This window comes from Harpia harpyja, chromosome 2 (assembly GCF_026419915.1).
Source record: "Harpia harpyja isolate bHarHar1 chromosome 2, bHarHar1 primary haplotype, whole genome shotgun sequence".
Taxonomy (NCBI): domain Eukaryota; kingdom Metazoa; phylum Chordata; class Aves; order Accipitriformes; family Accipitridae; genus Harpia; species Harpia harpyja.
In genome coordinates this window covers 23,264,839-23,276,488 of record NC_068941.1, presented here as the reverse complement: position 1 = coordinate 23,276,488, position 11,650 = coordinate 23,264,839, and positions in this window count along the sequence as shown.

Below are 11,650 nucleotides of genomic sequence, written 5' to 3'. Positions count from 1 at the left end.
GCGCCATGACATGTTGCGTCTCTGGGAAAGCACAGATCCCCAGTGCTGTTGTGCCTGTAGATAGGGTACCAAGCGTAGGTGAAGAGCAGCAAGAGCTTTCAGGGCTGGGCCCTTCCTTGTGGGAGAAGGAGCCGGACGTTTGCCTTTTCGGCAAGAGTATCAACCCCGGCCGCGCGCCATGAGATGTTGCGTCTCTGGGAAAGCACAGATCCCCAGTGCTGTTGTGCCTGTAGATAGGGCACCAAGGGACCGTGAAGAGCAGCAAGAGCTTTCAGGGCTGGGCCCTTCCTTGTGGGAGAAGGAGCCAGACGTTTGCCTTTTCGGCAATAGTCTCAGCCCCGGCCGCGCACCATGAGATGTTGCGTCTCTGGGACAGCACAGATCCCCAGTGCTGTTGTGCCTGTAGATAGGGCGCCAAGGGTAGGTGAAGAGTAGCAAGAGCTTTCAGGGCTGGGCCCTTCCTTGTGGGAGAAGGAGCTGGACGTTTGGCTTTTTGGCAAGAGGCTCTTCCGCGGCCGAGCTCCATGAGATGTTGTGTCTCTGGGACAGCACAGATCCCCAGTGCTGTTGTGCCTGTAGATAGGGTACCAAGCGTAGGTGAAGAGCAGCAAGAGCTTTCAGGGCTGGGCCCTTCCTTGTGGGAGAAGGAGCCGGACGTTTGTCTTTTCGGCAAGAGGCAATGCCACGGACGAACGCCATGAGATGTTGCGTCTCTGGGAAAGCACAGATCCCCAGTGCTGTTGTGCCTGTAGATAGGGCGCCAAGTGACCGTGAAGAGCAGCAAGAGCTTTCAGGGCTGGGCCCTTCCTTGTGGGAGAAGGAGCCGGACGTTTGCCTTTTCGGCAAGAATATCAGCCGCGGCCGAGCGCCATGAGATGTTGCGTCTCTGGGAAAGCACAGATCCACAGTGCTGTTGTGCCTGTAGATGGGGTGCCAAGGGTCCGTGAAGAGCAGCAAGAGCATTCAGGGCTGGGCCCTTCCTTGTGGGAGAAGGAGCCGGACGTTTGCCTTTTTTGCAAGAGGCAATGCCACGGACGAGCGCCATGAGATGTTGCGTGTCTGGGAAAGCACAGATCCCCAGTGCTGTTGTGCCTGTAGATAGGGCGCCAAAGGTAGGTGAAGAGTAGCAAGAGCTTTCAGGGCTGGGCCCTTCCTTGTGGGAGAAGGAGCCGGACGTTTGCCTTTTCGGCAAGAGGCTCTGCCGCGGCCGAGCGCCATGAGATGTTGCGTCTCTGGGAAAGCACAGATCCCCAGTGCTGTTGTGCCTGTAGGTAGGGCGCCAAAAGTAGGTGAAGAGTAGCAAGAGCTTTCAGGGCTGGGCCCTTCCTTGTGGGAGAAGTAGCCGGACGTTTGCCTTTTCGGCAAGAAGCTCTGCCGTGGCCGAGCGCCATGAGATGTTGCGTCTCTGGGAAAGCACAGATCCCCAGTGCTGTTGTGCATGTATATAGGGCGCCAAGTGACCGTGAAGAGCAGCAAGAGCTTTCAGGGCTGGGCCCTTCCTTGTGGGAGAAGGAGCCGGACGTTTGCCTTTTCGGCAAGAAGCTCTGCCGTGGCCGAGCGCCATGACATGTTGCGTCTCTGGGAAAGCACAGATCCCCAGTGCTGTTGTGCCTGTAGATAGGGTGCCAAGCGTAGTTGAAGAGCAGCAACAGCTTTCAGGGTTGGGCCCTTCCTTGTGGGAGAAGGAGCCAGACGTTTGCCTTTTCGGCAAGAGTATCAGCCCCGGCCGCGCGACATGAGATGTTGCGTCTCTGGGAAAGCACAGATCCCCAGTGCTGTTGTGCCTGTAGATAGGGCGCCAAGTGACCGTGAAGAGCAGCAAGAGCTTTCAGGGCTGGGCCCTTCCTTGTGGGAGAAGGAGCCGGACGTTTGCCTTTTCGGCAAGAGTCTCAGCCGCGGTCGAGCGCCATGAGATGTTGCGTCTCTGGGAAAGCACAGAATCCCAGTGCTGTTGTGCCTGTAGATAGGGCGCCAAGGGTAGGTGAAGAGTAGCAAGAGCTTTCAGGGCTGGGCCCTTCCTTGTGGGAGAAGGAGCCGGACGTTTGCCTTTTCGGCAAGAGGCTCTGCCGCGGCAGAGCACTATGAGATGTTGCGTCTCTGGGAAAGCACAGATCCCCAGTGCTGTTGTGCCTGTAGATAGGGCGCCAAGGGACCGTGAAGAGCAGCAAGAGCTTTCAGGGCTGGGCCCTTCCTTGTGGGAGAAGGAGCCGGACGTTTGCCTTTTCGGCAAGAAGCTCTGCCGCGGCCGAGCGCCATGACATGTTGCGTCTCTGGGAAAGCACAGATCCCCAGTGCTGTTGTGCCTGTAGATAGGGTACCAAGCGTAGGTGAAGAGCAGCAAGAGCTTTCAGGGCTGGGCCCTTCCTTGTGGGAGAAGGAGCCGGACGTTTGCCTTTTCGGCAAGAGTATCAACCCCGGCCGCGTGCCATGAGATGTTGCGTCTCTGGGAAAGCACAGATCCCCAGTGCTGTTGTGCCTGTAGATAGGGCACCAAGGGACCGTGAAGAGCAGCAAGAGCTTTCAGGGCTGGGCCCTTCCTTGTGGGAGAAGGAGCCAGACGTTTGCCTTTTCGGCAATAGTCTCAGCCCCGGCCGAGCGCCATGAGATGTTGCGTCTCTGGGACAGCACAGATCCCCAGTGCTGTTGTGCCTGTAGATAGGGCGCCAAGGGTAGGTGAAGAGTAGCAAGAGCTTTCAGGGCTGGGCCCTTCCTTGTGGGAGAAGGAGCTGGACGTTTGGCTTTTTGGCAAGAGGCTCTTCCGCGGCCGAGCTCCATGAGATGTTGTGTCTCTGGGACAGCACAGATCCCCAGTGCTGTTGTGCCTGTAGATAGGGCGCCAAGGGTAGGTGAAGAGCAGCAAGAGCTTTCAGGGCTGGGCCCTTCCTTGTGGGAGAAGGAGCTGGACGTTTGGCTTTTTGGCAAGAGGCTCTTCCGCGGCCGAGCTCCATGAGATTTTGTGTCTCTGGGAAAGCACAGATCCCCAGTGCTGTTGTGCCTGTGGATAGGGCGCCAAGTGATCGTGAAGAGCAGCAAGAGCTTTCAGGGCTGGGCCCTTCCTTGTGGGAGAAGGAGCCGGACGTTTGCCTTCTCGGCAAGAGTCTCTGCCGCGGCCGAGCGCCCTGAGATATTGCGTCTAGGGGAAAGCGCAGATCCCCAGTGCTGTTGTGCCTGTAGATAGGGTGCCAAGCGTAGGTGAAGACCAGCAAGAGCTTTCAGGGCTGGGCCCTTCCTTGTGGGAGAAGGAGCCAGAGGTTTGCCTTTTCGGCAAGATTATCAGCCCCGGCCGCGCGCCATGAGATGTTGCGTCTCTGGGAAAGCAGAAATCCCCAGTGCTGTTGTGCCTGTAGATAGGGCGCCAAGTGACCGTGAAGAGCAGCAAGAGCTTTCAGGGATGGGCCCTTCCTTGTGAGACAAAGAGCCGGACGTTTGCCTTTTCGGCAAGAGGCTCAGCCGCGGCCGAGCGCCATGAGATGTTGCGTCTCTGGGAAAGCACAGAATCCCAGTGCTGTTGTGCCTGTAGATAGGGTGCCAAGCGTAGGTGAAGAGCAGCAAGAGCTTTCAGGGCTGGGCCCTTCCTTGTGGGAGAAGGAGCCGGATGTTTGCCTTTTTGGCAACTCTCGGCCATGGCCGAGTACCATGAGATGTTGCGTCTCTGGGAAAGCACAGATCCCCAGTGCTGTTGTGCCTGTGGATAGGGCGCCAAGTGACCGTGAATATCAGCAAGAGCGTTCAGCGCTGGGCCCTTCCTTGTGGGAGAAGGAGCCGGATGTTTGCCTTTTTGGCAAGAGGCTCTGCCGCGGCCGAGCGCCATGAGATGTTGCGTCTCTGGGAAAGCACAGATCCCCAGTGCTGTTGTGCCTGTAGATAGGGCGCCAAAGGTAGGTGAAGAGTAGCAAGAGCTTTCAGGGCTGGGCCCTTCCTTGTGGGAGAAGGAGCCGGACGTTTGCCTTTTCGGCAAGAGGCTCTGCCGCGGCCGAGCGCCATGAGATGTTGCGTCTCTGGGAAAGCACAGATCCCCAGTGCTGTTGTGCCTGTAGGTAGGGCGCCAAAAGTAGGTGAAGAGTAGCAAGAGCTTTCAGGGCTGGGCCCTTCCTTGTGGGAGAAGTAGCCGGACGTTTGCCTTTTCGGCAAGAAGCTCTGCCGTGGCCGAGCGCCATGAGATGTTGCGTCTCTGGGAAAGCACAGATCCCCAGTGCTGTTGTGCATGTATATAGGGCGCCAAGTGACCGTGAAGACCAGCAAGAGCTTTCAGGGCTGGGCCCTTCCTTGTGGGAGAAGGAGCCGGACGTTTGCCTTTTCGGCAAGAAGCTCTGCCGTGGCCGAGCGCCATGACATGTTGCGTCTCTGGGAAAGCACAGATCCCCAGTGCTGTTGTGCCTGTAGATAGGGTGCCAAGCGTAGTTGAAGAGCAGCAACAGCTTTCAGGGTTGGGCCCTTCCTTGTGGGAGAAGGAGCCAGACGTTTGCCTTTTCGGCAAGAGTATCAGCCCCGGCCGCGCGACATGAGATGTTGCGTCTCTGGGAAAGCACAGATCCCCAGTGCTGTTGTGCCTGTAGATAGGGCGCCAAGGGACCGTGAAGAGCAGCAAGAGCTTTCAGGGCTGGGCCCTTCCTTGTGGGAGAAGGAGCCGGACGTTTGTCTTTCGGCAAGAGTCTCAGCCGCGGTCGAGCGCCATGAGATGTTGCGTCTCTGGGAAAGCACAGAATCCCAGTGCTGTTGTGCCTGTAGATAGGGCGCCAAGGGTAGGTGAAGAGTAGCAAGAGCTTTCAGGGCTGGGCCCTTCCTTGTGGGAGAAGGAGCCGGACGTTTGCCTTTTCGGCAAGAGGCTCTGCCGCGGCAGAGCACTATGAGATGTTGCGTCTCTGGGAAAGCACAGATCCCCAGTGCTGTTGTGCCTGTAGATAGGGCGCCAAGGGACCGTGAAGAGCAGCAAGAGCTTTCAGGGCTGGGCCCTTCCTTGTGGGAGAAGGAGCCGGACGTTTGCCTTTTCGGCAAGAAGCTCTGCCGCGGCCGAGCGCCATGACATGTTGCGTCTCTGGGAAAGCACAGATCCCCAGTGCTGTTGTGCCTGTAGATAGGGCGCCAAGGGTAGGTGAAGAGTAGCAAGAGCTTTCAGGGCTGGGCCCTTCCTTGTGGGAGAAGGAGCTGGACGTTTGGCTTTTTGGCAAGAGGCTCTTCCGCGGCCGAGCTCCATGAGATGTTGTGTCTCTGGGACAGCACAGATCCCCAGTGCTGTTGTGCCTGTAGATAGGGTACCAAGCGTAGGTGAAGAGCAGCAAGAGCTTTCAGGGCTGGGCCCTTCCTTGTGGGAGAAGGAGCCGGACGTTTGTCTTTTCGGCAAGAGGCAATGCCACGGACGAACGCCATGAGATGTTGCGTCTCTGGGAAAGCACAGATCCCCAGTGCTGTTGTGCCTGTAGATAGGGCGCCAAGTGACCGTGAAGAGCAGCAAGAGCTTTCAGGGCTGGGCCCTTCCTTGTGGGAGAAGGAGCCGGACGTTTGCCTTTTCGGCAAGAATATCAGCCGCGGCCGAGCGCCATGAGATGTTGCGTCTCTGGGAAAGCACAGATCCACAGTGCTGTTGTGCCTGTAGATGGGGTGCCAAGGGTCCGTGAAGAGCAGCAAGAGCATTCAGGGCTGGGCCCTTCCTTGTGGGAGAAGGAGCCGGACGTTTGCCTTTTTTGCAAGAGGCAATGCCACGGACGAGCGCCATGAGATGTTGCGTGTCTGGGAAAGCACAGATCCCCAGTGCTGTTGTGCCTGTAGATAGGGCGCCAAAGGTAGGTGAAGAGTAGCAAGAGCTTTCAGGGCTGGGCCCTTCCTTGTGGGAGAAGGAGCCGGACGTTTGCCTTTTCGGCAAGAGGCTCTGCCGCGGCCGAGCGCCATGAGATGTTGCGTCTCTGGGAAAGCACAGATCCCCAGTGCTGTTGTGCCTGTAGGTAGGGCGCCAAAAGTAGGTGAAGAGTAGCAAGAGCTTTCAGGGCTGGGCCCTTCCTTGTGGGAGAAGTAGCCGGACGTTTGCCTTTTCGGCAAGAAGCTCTGCCGTGGCCGAGCGCCATGAGATGTTGCGTCTCTGGGAAAGCACAGATCCCCAGTGCTGTTGTGCATGTATATAGGGCGCCAAGTGACCGTGAAGAGCAGCAAGAGCTTTCAGGGCTGGGCCCTTCCTTGTGGGAGAAGGAGCCGGACGTTTGCCTTTTCGGCAAGAAGCTCTGCCGTGGCCGAGCGCCATGACATGTTGCGTCTCTGGGAAAGCACAGATCCCCAGTGCTGTTGTGCCTGTAGATAGGGTGCCAAGCGTAGTTGAAGAGCAGCAACAGCTTTCAGGGTTGGGCCCTTCCTTGTGGGAGAAGGAGCCAGACGTTTGCCTTTTCGGCAAGAGTATCAGCCCCGGCCGCGCGACATGAGATGTTGCGTCTCTGGGAAAGCACAGATCCCCAGTGCTGTTGTGCCTGTAGATAGGGCGCCAAGTGACCGTGAAGAGCAGCAAGAGCTTTCAGGGCTGGGCCCTTCCTTGTGGGAGAAGGAGCCGGACGTTTGCCTTTTCGGCAAGAGTCTCAGCCGCGGTCGAGCGCCATGAGATGTTGCGTCTCTGGGAAAGCACAGAATCCCAGTGCTGTTGTGCCTGTAGATAGGGCGCCAAGGGTAGGTGAAGAGTAGCAAGAGCTTTCAGGGCTGGGCCCTTCCTTGTGGGAGAAGGAGCCGGACGTTTGCCTTTTCGGCAAGAGGCTCTGCCGCGGCAGAGCACTATGAGATGTTGCGTCTCTGGGAAAGCACAGATCCCCAGTGCTGTTGTGCCTGTAGATAGGGCGCCAAGGGACCGTGAAGAGCAGCAAGAGCTTTCAGGGCTGGGCCCTTCCTTGTGGGAGAAGGAGCCGGACGTTTGCCTTTTCGGCAAGAAGCTCTGCCGCGGCCGAGCGCCATGACATGTTGCGTCTCTGGGAAAGCACAGATCCCCAGTGCTGTTGTGCCTGTAGATAGGGTACCAAGCGTAGGTGAAGAGCAGCAAGAGCTTTCAGGGCTGGGCCCTTCCTTGTGGGAGAAGGAGCCGGACGTTTGCCTTTTCGGCAAGAGTATCAACCCCGGCCGCGTGCCATGAGATGTTGCGTCTCTGGGAAAGCACAGATCCCCAGTGCTGTTGTGCCTGTAGATAGGGCACCAAGGGACCGTGAAGAGCAGCAAGAGCTTTCAGGGCTGGGCCCTTCCTTGTGGGAGAAGGAGCCAGACGTTTGCCTTTTCGGCAATAGTCTCAGCCCCGGCCGAGCGCCATGAGATGTTGCGTCTCTGGGACAGCACAGATCCCCAGTGCTGTTGTGCCTGTAGATAGGGCGCCAAGGGTAGGTGAAGAGTAGCAAGAGCTTTCAGGGCTGGGCCCTTCCTTGTGGGAGAAGGAGCTGGACGTTTGGCTTTTTGGCAAGAGGCTCTTCCGCGGCCGAGCTCCATGAGATGTTGTGTCTCTGGGACAGCACAGATCCCCAGTGCTGTTGTGCCTGTAGATAGGGCGCCAAGGGTAGGTGAAGAGCAGCAAGAGCTTTCAGGGCTGGGCCCTTCCTTGTGGGAGAAGGAGCTGGACGTTTGGCTTTTTGGCAAGAGGCTCTTCCGCGGCCGAGCTCCATGAGATTTTGTGTCTCTGGGAAAGCACAGATCCCCAGTGCTGTTGTGCCTGTGGATAGGGCGCCAAGTGATCGTGAAGAGCAGCAAGAGCTTTCAGGGCTGGGCCCTTCCTTGTGGGAGAAGGAGCCGGACGTTTGCCTTCTCGGCAAGAGTCTCTGCCGCGGCCGAGCGCCCTGAGATATTGCGTCTAGGGGAAAGCGCAGATCCCCAGTGCTGTTGTGCCTGTAGATAGGGTGCCAAGCGTAGGTGAAGACCAGCAAGAGCTTTCAGGGCTGGGCCCTTCCTTGTGGGAGAAGGAGCCAGAGGTTTGCCTTTTCGGCAAGATTATCAGCCCCGGCCGCGCACCATGAGATGTTGCGTCTCTGGGAAAGCAGAAATCCCCAGTGCTGTTGTGCCTGTAGATAGGGCGCCAAGTGACCGTGAAGAGCAGCAAGAGCTTTCAGGGATGGGCCCTTCCTTGTGAGACAAAGAGCCGGACGTTTGCCTTTTCGGCAAGAGGCTCAGCCGCGGCCGAGCGCCATGAGATGTTGCGTCTCTGGGAAAGCACAGAATCCCAGTGCTGTTGTGCCTGTAGATAGGGTGCCAAGCGTAGGTGAAGAGCAGCAAGAGCTTTCAGGGCTGGGCCCTTCCTTGTGGGAGAAGGAGCCGGATGTTTGCCTTTTTGGCAACTCTCGGCCATGGCCGAGTACCATGAGATGTTGCGTCTCTGGGAAAGCACAGATCCCCAGTGCTGTTGTGCCTGTGGATAGGGCGCCAAGTGACCGTGAATATCAGCAAGAGCGTTCAGCGCTGGGCCCTTCCTTGTGGGAGAAGGAGCCGGATGTTTGCCTTTTTGGCAAGAGGCTCTGCCGCGGCCGAGCGCCATGAGATGTTGCGTCTCTGGGAAAGCACAGATCCCCAGTGCTGTTGTGCCTGTAGATAGGGCGCCAAAGGTAGGTGAAGAGTAGCAAGAGCTTTCAGGGCTGGGCCCTTCCTTGTGGGAGAAGGAGCCGGACGTTTGCCTTTTCGGCAAGAGGCTCTGCCGCGGCCGAGCGCCATGAGATGTTGCGTCTCTGGGAAAGCACAGATCCCCAGTGCTGTTGTGCCTGTAGGTAGGGCGCCAAAAGTAGGTGAAGAGTAGCAAGAGCTTTCAGGGCTGGGCCCTTCCTTGTGGGAGAAGTAGCCGGACGTTTGCCTTTTCGGCAAGAAGCTCTGCCGTGGCCGAGCGCCATGAGATGTTGCGTCTCTGGGAAAGCACAGATCCCCAGTGCTGTTGTGCATGTATATAGGGCGCCAAGTGACCGTGAAGACCAGCAAGAGCTTTCAGGGCTGGGCCCTTCCTTGTGGGAGAAGGAGCCGGACGTTTGCCTTTTCGGCAAGAAGCTCTGCCGTGGCCGAGCGCCATGACATGTTGCGTCTCTGGGAAAGCACAGATCCCCAGTGCTGTTGTGCCTGTAGATAGGGTGCCAAGCGTAGTTGAAGAGCAGCAACAGCTTTCAGGGTTGGGCCCTTCCTTGTGGGAGAAGGAGCCAGACGTTTGCCTTTTCGGCAAGAGTATCAGCCCCGGCCGCGCGACATGAGATGTTGCGTCTCTGGGAAAGCACAGATCCCCAGTGCTGTTGTGCCTGTAGATAGGGCGCCAAGGGACCGTGAAGAGCAGCAAGAGCTTTCAGGGCTGGGCCCTTCCTTGTGGGAGAAGGAGCCGGACGTTTGTCTTTCGGCAAGAGTCTCAGCCGCGGTCGAGCGCCATGAGATGTTGCGTCTCTGGGAAAGCACAGAATCCCAGTGCTGTTGTGCCTGTAGATAGGGCGCCAAGGGTAGGTGAAGAGTAGCAAGAGCTTTCAGGGCTGGGCCCTTCCTTGTGGGAGAAGGAGCCGGACGTTTGCCTTTTCGGCAAGAGGCTCTGCCGCGGCAGAGCACTATGAGATGTTGCGTCTCTGGGAAAGCACAGATCCCCAGTGCTGTTGTGCCTGTAGATAGGGCGCCAAGGGACCGTGAAGAGCAGCAAGAGCTTTCAGGGCTGGGCCCTTCCTTGTGGGAGAAGGAGCCGGACGTTTGCCTTTTCGGCAAGAAGCTCTGCCGCGGCCGAGCGCCATGACATGTTGCGTCTCTGGGAAAGCACAGATCCCCAGTGCTGTTGTGCCTGTAGATAGGGTACCAAGCGTAGGTGAAGAGCAGCAAGAGCTTTCAGGGCTGGGCCCTTCCTTGTGGGAGAAGGAGCCGGACGTTTGCCTTTTCGGCAAGAGTATCAACCCCGGCCGCGCGCCATGAGATGTTGCGTCTCTGGGAAAGCACAGATCCCCAGTGCTGTTGTGCCTGTAGATAGGGCACCAAGGGACCGTGAAGAGCAGCAAGAGCTTTCAGGGCTGGGCCCTTCCTTGTGGGAGAAGGAGCCAGACGTTTGCCTTTTCGGCAATAGTCTCAGCCCCGGCCGCGCACCATGAGATGTTGCGTCTCTGGGACAGCACAGATCCCCAGTGCTGTTGTGCCTGTAGATAGGGCGCCAAGGGTAGGTGAAGAGTAGCAAGAGCTTTCAGGGCTGGGCCCTTCCTTGTGGGAGAAGGAGCTGGACGTTTGGCTTTTTGGCAAGAGGCTCTTCCGCGGCCGAGCTCCATGAGATGTTGTGTCTCTGGGACAGCACAGATCCCCAGTGCTGTTGTGCCTGTAGATAGGGTACCAAGCGTAGGTGAAGAGCAGCAAGAGCTTTCAGGGCTGGGCCCTTCCTTGTGGGAGAAGGAGCCGGACGTTTGTCTTTTCGGCAAGAGGCAATGCCACGGACGAACGCCATGAGATGTTGCGTCTCTGGGAAAGCACAGATCCCCAGTGCTGTTGTGCCTGTAGATAGGGCGCCAAGTGACCGTGAAGAGCAGCAAGAGCTTTCAGGGCTGGGCCCTTCCTTGTGGGAGAAGGAGCCGGACGTTTGCCTTTTCGGCAAGAATATCAGCCGCGGCCGAGCGCCATGAGATGTTGCGTCTCTGGGAAAGCAGAGATCCACAGTGCTGTTGTGCCTGTAGATGGGGTGCCAAGGGTCCGTGAAGAGCAGCAAGAGCATTCAGGGCTGGGCCCTTCCTTGTGGGAGAAGGAGCCGGACGTTTGCCTTTTTTGCAAGAGGCAATGCCACGGACGAGCGCCATGAGATGTTGCGTGTCTGGGAAAGCACAGATCCCCAGTGCTGTTGTGCCTGTAGATAGGGCGCCAAAGGTAGGTGAAGAGTAGCAAGAGCTTTCAGGGCTGGGCCCTTCCTTGTGGGAGAAGGAGCCGGACGTTTGCCTTTTCGGCAAGAGGCTCTGCCGCGGCCGAGCGCCATGAGATGTTGCGTCTCTGGGAAAGCACAGATCCCCAGTGCTGTTGTGCCTGTAGGTAGGGCGCCAAAAGTAGGTGAAGAGTAGCAAGAGCTTTCAGGGCTGGGCCCTTCCTTGTGGGAGAAGTAGCCGGACGTTTGCCTTTTCGGCAAGAAGCTCTGCCGTGGCCGAGCGCCATGAGATGTTGCGTCTCTGGGAAAGCACAGATCCCCAGTGCTGTTGTGCATGTATATAGGGCGCCAAGTGACCGTGAAGACCAGCAAGAGCTTTCAGGGCTGGGCCCTTCCTTGTGGGAGAAGGAGCCGGACGTTTGCCTTTTCGGCAAGAAGCTCTGCCGTGGCCGAGCGCCATGACATGTTGCGTCTCTGGGAAAGCACAGATCCCCAGTGCTGTTGTGCCTGTAGATAGGGTGCCAAGCGTAGTTGAAGAGCAGCAACAGCTTTCAGGGTTGGGCCCTTCCTTGTGGGAGAAGGAGCCAGACGTTTGCCTTTTCGGCAAGAGTATCAGCCCCGGCCGCGCGCCATGATATGTTGCGTCTCTGGGAAAGCACAGATCCCCAGTGCTGTTGTGCCTGTAGATAGGGCGCCAAGTGACCGTGAAGAGCAGCAAGAGCTTTCAGGGCTGGGCCCTTCCTTGTGGGAGAAGGAGCCGGACGTTTGCCTTTTCGGCAAGAGTCTCAGCCGCGGTCGAGCGCCATGAGATGTTGCGTCTCTTGGAAAGCACAGAATCCCAGTGCTGTTGTGCCTGTAGATAGG